This window comes from Colias philodice, chromosome 1 (assembly GCF_061535455.1).
Source record: "Colias philodice isolate Cphi_HAF_F1 chromosome 1, ilColPhil1 Martin Lab GWU primary, whole genome shotgun sequence".
Taxonomy (NCBI): Eukaryota; Metazoa; Arthropoda; class Insecta; order Lepidoptera; family Pieridae; genus Colias; species Colias philodice.
In genome coordinates, this window is record NC_143086.1 from 9667169 (window position 1) to 9675038 (window position 7870).

The window sequence follows — 7870 nt, forward strand, 5'->3', positions numbered from 1 at the left end:
CGACTAACGCCCACGCGACTAAGCCACCGGTACCAGCGTTCACACCATCATTTTCGTTTTTGTCATTGCGTACTAAGACCCCCGTAGAACCGCCATCCTGTTACAAATGACTCGAAATTTTGTGTCAGTATCTCCCGGTCTATACCACCCGATTTGTTTTTGATTGTGTATGACCGTGAATTGACCTCTATTTGGATGCGATGGGGGAAGCGCGCCTGCGGTACGCCTGCGGTACGCCCGCGGCGCAACCGTGGCGTGCCGCCTCGTCGCCTTTCCAAAATTCTTTCATACAAAATGTATAAGAAGGACGTGGTGCAAAACAGATTCAAGAGGTGCGCTTATGGCACGCCCGCGCCCACGCCGCTTGTGTTTGACCCGCGCCTTAGTGTTCGGCGACTTGAGGGTTGAGGGGATCGCCCAGGGTAATGCTTGGCTCAACTTTTATACTGCCGAAGGAGCTCAGCGAGCGTTGCAAGCCTCCGATAACATTTGCTTCGCAGGGCATAATATTCTCACTCTTTGTGAGCAAGAGATCATCGGAAAGCCTCCTCCACAAAGGAGAAACCCTAACAGAGGTGAGTTTTCTATTGGAAGATTCAAGCATCAGGTGAAATGATATAAAGGATTAAGGGTTATATCGACATATTTCCGTAAAGGGCATTGAGTAAAAAAAAATCTATTATTATTTAAGAGATCAATTAAATATTGTTGTTTCTTTTAGTAGATATTTCACTATTTTACATCCTGCAGAAATTATATTTTTTTTTTATTTAAATATGGCAATTGAATATCTATTATTGTTATTGAATATATTATAAAAAATAAAATTTAACATTTTTAAACACCTTATAGACCAGCTCGAATTGGCGCATAAGTACCTTTCCATCTCTAATTTTTTTTTTATATTTAGGATCCAAATACCAAGTGGTCTCTTGAAATAGGTGGCTCTTTCGGTTAGAGTCCGGGCTGTCTGGCTGGCGGCAGTGGTTGCATTTATAAGTGCGCATCTTATTTGCATAGGTACCTAAAATTCTTAACTTTTAAAGAATTTTTTCAAGCGTAATTTAAAAATTTTTGCTTTTAATAGATCCATCAGACATTAATTTTTTATTGACAGGCATCATTATTGTTGTTGTTAAGGTTGTTGTTAATTAAATTTTTTTATTTTGTTTTAATAAAACTTTCAAAGTATTTTAGAACTAGCTGTTGCCCGCGACTTCGTTCGCGATACCGTCGTTTTTCGTCATTCCTCGTTTAAAAAAAGGGGTCATTGCGCTGGTTTTCGTCCAGTTATAGGAGTTGCCAACTTTGTGATGCGAAATAAATATTTTGGAGCACCCTTCCTTAAACATATAATATTTTTTTTTAGTCCTTATATAGTCTTCTTTAAGATAATATAAAGTGAAAATATCATTTTGACGTATCTTTTAATTTAAATTATTTTCTGCAAAAGTAGGGTATATGCTAGTTTTCGTCCAAAAAAACTGGTTTTCGTCCTAGTGTAAGCTAGTTTTCGACCACCGTGTAGAAAAAGGAGGGAAGGTCAACTATTAAGTTAAAAACCAATTACAGGTAAATATATACTTTTATTTAATCAACATCACAATTTCTCACTACCTTACAGGTTTAGTTTTACTAATAATAATCAATATAACTAGTCAACACTGAGATCTATGTAGCACTTGGCAGTCTTTATATGCGTTAGTGATGACTGTTTAATTATTCGTAATAAAGAAAGGAATGCGTTCCTTACAATGTAAATGAATAAAGTAATAATTACAGGACTAAAAAATAACATCAAAAAACAGAAATATTCATTCTAACAACAAAAATTTTCATTCTTATACTTTGTTTATCAAATGAAATGTACTATATTAAACACAGCCATTATAATAAGTTTTAGTTACTAAAATAAACTATGCCTTACTGATTATTATTTGGCATTAATAATCGCGAGATCTGGCCCACGTTTCTTTAAAATATCAGTTGTTTTGCCGTGTATTCTATCGAGAACCATAGATTTAGGAATCCCATAATCTCTACAGACTTGTCTTACTGATGCCTTATTTTTCCGAATTGCCGTTAAAGCCTTTATTAAAGATTCTTCAGTGTACGTAGCGTTTTTTTTCTAGATTTCTTAGACTCCTTCGAGGCCATCTAAAAACAATAAGATCTTTCTTAGGATACGTTGAGTAAGTAGAATAAAAAAATACTGCATTGGCAAAACAGACCTAGAATAAAATATGATACTCAAGTGAATGACAATCAAGAAAAATACAGTGTATTATGTCTGACCTACCCCCATTTATGCTACGAATAATCGACTCTACTTCACATAAGGAGAATGATACATGACTGAGGTACCTACAACACTCTGGCCCTCACCAATTATTTATAAGGAAGATACTGAATAGAAAACTTTTCAATACGTAAAAAAAGACGAAAAGTAATGCAAAAGAATAGCTATTTTTAATTTTTGTCCACTCCAATACTCATTCATGGGCGAAAACTAAAACATTTAAAGCTAAATTTAGTTTTCGTCCACTTCTTTAAATATTTTTTTATTTTGGCAGCACTGACAAAGCAGTGGACGGAAACCAAAAAATCTAAACTAATAGCAATAAAGATCACTTCGGGAGAAACTATTCAGTATTTTAAAGGTCCGATAAAGTAAAATGACCCTAACAAATATTCACGTAGCTGTTTGAGTTTCCGTCCACTTGGACGAAAACCAAATATTTTGAGAATTTGGTAACCTAGTATCCGTCCACTTAATTTTTCGAAGAGTATTATAAAAAAAGTATGATAAACGCTTATAATTGCGTTTATTAAGCTTATAAATAAACATACGTACCAAAAACATTACGTAAACTAGCTAAACAGTGATTTAACTTACCATGAACTTTTCTCGCCGGCAAATATTTCTCTCGCGCAATGACATCTGCAACGCACGGATGCGAAGCGGCCACTTTTACGTTAATTTTTTGAACTCTCTTCTTGTCAAATCAAATTTTCATGTTGATAGTACTATTGCTTAAACATTATGGACCGTAAAAAGTGCAAACTTGCGCGGGAAGGTAGGTTTTTATTCAAGTTTTACGCACTTGATTGTAGCAGGTAAGTCAAATGGACGAAAACTGAAGCTGGACGGCAAACCAGCGCAATTACCCTACCTAGCCTATGTCCTTCCTCACGGTATCGGTACGGTTTATACGGTTTTGATGTATCAGAAAGATTAACTTTCATATTTTTGTAGGGAAATGGGAAATATTACTTATAATATTATGGCAAACTACAATACTGTTAAAAAATATCGCAATACGGAACCGCACAATATTAGATGATAGCTGTGGAACTTCATTCGTGGATGAAGCCTTGGTCACAGTATTACAATATTATTTCCTACAGTAAGGAAGCGCCTTTGATGTCGCGCGATGCCGCCGCCAGCGTAGGTACTTACGCTGCCACACGAAAATACGCTAGGGTTGCAACAAATGGGAAATAAAACAATTGTCATTATTAATATTATGATGAAATCATTTATTCATATGTACATTCAAAATAATTGCGATTATTAAATCTGATGTAATTATTTGTTCATAAATATATAATTACAGATATTGCACTGCTAAATATTATTTATGTGGACACTTTATTTTTGGATGTTCTTAATTGTATATTATAACATTTAACTAAGTAATGCATTCGCATTGGGATGTACAATCTGATTAGAAAATAATGAGGACAACATATACATAGCTTTTTAATTCAACAGATACAATTAAATAAATTAATACAATCTTTCTGAAATATTGTTTCCTTCTGGGATTTCAATGTAGATATTTACATCCGTAAACGGAACAGTTTGTGCGCGCCATAATAGAATATGTAAGTACATATGTAGGTATAATAAAATTATTACACAAAAATACGATTGCGTCGTCCTTTCGCGCTAGGTAAGGCAAACTAAGCGTGTTTGCGCGGCCCGCGTCGCCCGACCCCCTGCCAGTTCCTCTCCGTTTCCCTGCACAAGTACATTCGTTTCCGTACTGTATAGATATTGTAATACTGTGCCTTGGTACAGTATTACAATATATCCTACAGTAGGGCAATGCCTTTGATGCGCTTACACTGCCACATGCAAATACATATTCTAAGGTTGTCACTAAATGGGAAAGAAAATAATTTTAATTATTACTATTACGATGTAGCCATTTATTAATATTATGTAAATCTATACTAATGTTATAAAGCTGAAGAGTTTGTTTGTTTGTTTGTATGTTTGTTTGTTTGTTTGTTTGAACGCGCTAATCTCGGGAACTACTGGTCCGATTTGAAAAATTCTTTCGGTGTTAGATAGCCCATTTATCGAGGAAGGTTATAGGCTATATATCATCACGCTACGACCAACAGGGGTGGAGCCACGGGGGTGAAACCGCGCGGAGCAGCTAGTTCAAAATAATTGTGATTAATAATAATCTAACTTAAAAGTCGCGTCGTGGCAATACCGTCACGTCTTGGAGTGCTTGATATGTTGCACTGCTAAATATTATACAAAACTTTATTTTTTAATTTTGAATGTTCTTAATTGTCTCTTATAAAATTTAACTACGTTATGTACATTCTGATGAACACTCTGATAAGAAAATAATGAGGAAAACATTAAAGAGTGCTGTGATTTAAATTCTACATTACGTAATATTTCAAATAATAATCTAAATTTAATGTAGATTAACATCCATTCACAGAAAGTTTGTGCGCAACATTATAGAATATATGTACCTAAATATAATAAAATTACGCTAGTAGAAACAAAAAACATGACCACGTTTTTCCTTCGCGCTTGGTACCACAAACTATGTTTGTGGTACCTACGCGGCCTACGTATCCCGAACCCCGGCGAGTTCCCCACCGTTGCTCTGCGTATATAATTATACATACATTCGTTGCCCTACTGTAGGAAATATTGTAATACTGTGGTCTGTGACGTCCATCTTACAGCAGAAGTTGTCGTCGGTCAATAGTAAGCCTCTGCCGATTCTTGAGAACGTCTATTTCTCATTCTCTTAGCTTCGCTCGAATTTCAAGATATAGATAATCGTTTTTTAGCTGGCATTGATGCAAGTAAATGAAAATAAAACGAATATAAAAGTGTAATCGGTATCTAAAAATACCTACTTACTACTACTACACCTTAAAAGAAATAAAATGTAAACTACTAACCTGCAAAAAACCGATACGGTAGAGAAAACGGCGACACCGTGTGGCCGTAGGGTCACGCTGTAATCCAGAACCCCGCACATAATATTGTACTTATTTCTTATGGAAGAATAACAGTATTTGTATTGTTCCAGTATTCACCATTAGCCCAGCTCACTTAAATTACGAAGGGAATATCGTTCATCAAATGTTGAGACTCAGGAATACCATCAGTTACAGCAACGAGGATCTCGTAGATTGCAGTTGATGTGGAAAATGTCATGCGGATTGGCTGGCCAGGTTGTTGAATCTCAATATGTATCAATAAATGTTACAAGCCTTCTGTGTCTGAAACTGTGTCGATATTGCATAGCGATAAATATTAAATACCTCAGTTGTTTATGGAAATAGAGTTAATAAATAGTTTCAGTATTATCGCTTTTTTATAAGGAGATGCCGTATGATTTATGACTTATTGAACGTTTAGTATAAATTTATGCATGAACACTATCTTAATATTTACAGAATTCCCACAATATATTATGTAATATATTGTCGGATTGATATTATATTTCATAATATATTGTGTCGGATTGATATATTATGTAATACCTACAAGGTTGCCCCCTTGCCTCATATCCCCTTTTTGTTTTTTCTTCATTATAGCATCTTCATTGTTTTACGCTAAGCGCATTTGGCAATTCAGTTTTATTATACCTATTATAGAGCTTAGATACAAAGATTCCTACCTTCGTTCATACTGGCTGGTTGGATTGCATGTTTGCTTTATTTTAAATTGTTTGCATAATATAAAAATTCGTAATGAACAACGTTTAGGTAATAAATGTATGTTTTTCTAGGTACCTTTTATTTTGCATTTTTGACCCTATCTCTTCTCTTATGTGATAAACCTATAATTCAGGCTTTTATGTAAAGTATTGATTTGTTTGTTGTCGTGATTTAATTAAAATAAGTTAAGAATTTGTGTTTGTTTAATACCTACTATCAAATATAATTATCATAACTTATGATGAAAGAACTACTACTACTGATTCATAGTAATAAATGAGTATAAATGACTTCCTTTATAAAGTACGTTCGTAACGTACGTACGTTTTATTTATTGTGGTTCCCTCATTTTTTTCAGAATGCCGAGCTATTCTGCATGGTTCCTTGATAACTGGCATTTCAACCAAACCCAGCGAAGCCGATTGCTACGTGTATGTCCCTACGAATAATAATTATATCACATCGAAGTTTTGCGTTGGCAGAGCAATGCAAATTATACTTAAGAAAAGGACATGTTTGAACTCTGGTATACGTGTAATAAAAGAAATGCATCATTTCGTATATACCATATTCAAAAGGGTATGTATTGTAGGTTGCACTTTAAGAGTTATCTGTATGTGAATACTAGTCGTCTGCAAAAGTTTTTCTTTGGGAAAATTTTCAATATCTGGTAACATAACACCCACACAGAAGCACCGTGTACGTACAGTGCAGCGGCGAAATGACAGCAGACATAGCTTTATGGAAATGACGATAAATTATTCGGTTTAGTTCGGCAACGCTCCATCTGTCTTTTATTTTGTAATCAAAGCATACAAATATGTCAGTTATGTATTTACGTCAATTACAAACACAAATACTATAGTTACAGGAAAAACTTATAAAAACTAACTAATAATTTGGCAATGGCATTGGTGAGAAAGAAATATACTCATCAAGAATAATTGAATTGAAAATTCAAATTATTTTAACCTTTTTTTTCATAATATGTACTTACCTATGTATAGAAACAGAATCTATCCTAATATTGAAATAGGGTTGTTTATCTTTGGGCCAGCGATGACCGTTATAAAAGACGAGGATTCAGTACAAGCAAAAAAAATTACTTAATAATTTTTGGATACTGGACAAAGCATAAACCAAGAGTCTGGTGGTCTGTAATGATTTTCTTGTAAACTTGATCTTAAATATAGAGTTTCTATTATCCTTACTTAGGTATTATATAAATATAAGAAATGAAGTACATAATAACATATTTCCGTCACAATAATTTGTCAAATCTTCTTCAAAATATATATTTTAATTTAAAGATAAATTGCATATAAATTGTCATCAAAGATTATATCTATGTACATTGTAAAAGATTTGACATAAAAATAAATGTTAAAAATTGGCCAGTTACAGACAATCAGGCCGCTTGATTTATTACTCGTACTTGTCTAGTTATATCCATTTATAAAGTCCATTTTTTCATTTCGTTTTAATTGCTATCAAGAAAGTTATGGTATCCTGTCCATATATTTTTAGTGGTTGCCGCTTACACTATAAGGTTTAAAATATTTTGAATTTGCCAAGCAGGATCAACAACCGGCGACGAGAGTTTCTATCTCGGATTTATATAATTATTGTGTACGTACGTAGATATTATTTTTTGTATTTTCCCGTGTGGTGCCGGATTAGAATAGCACCACCCCATCTCTACCCTTGGGTGTCGTAAAAGGCGACTAAGGGTTTCTACATGCAAACAGACAGTAGCGTTATGCATGATCTCCCGCACCAATAACTGTGCTCGCCAATCCGCCTGCCAATCGTGGCGACGTTTTCCATCATTTACGTGCTCTAAGCTATCGGCTGAAATTGGAAGTTATCGTCATTCAATCCG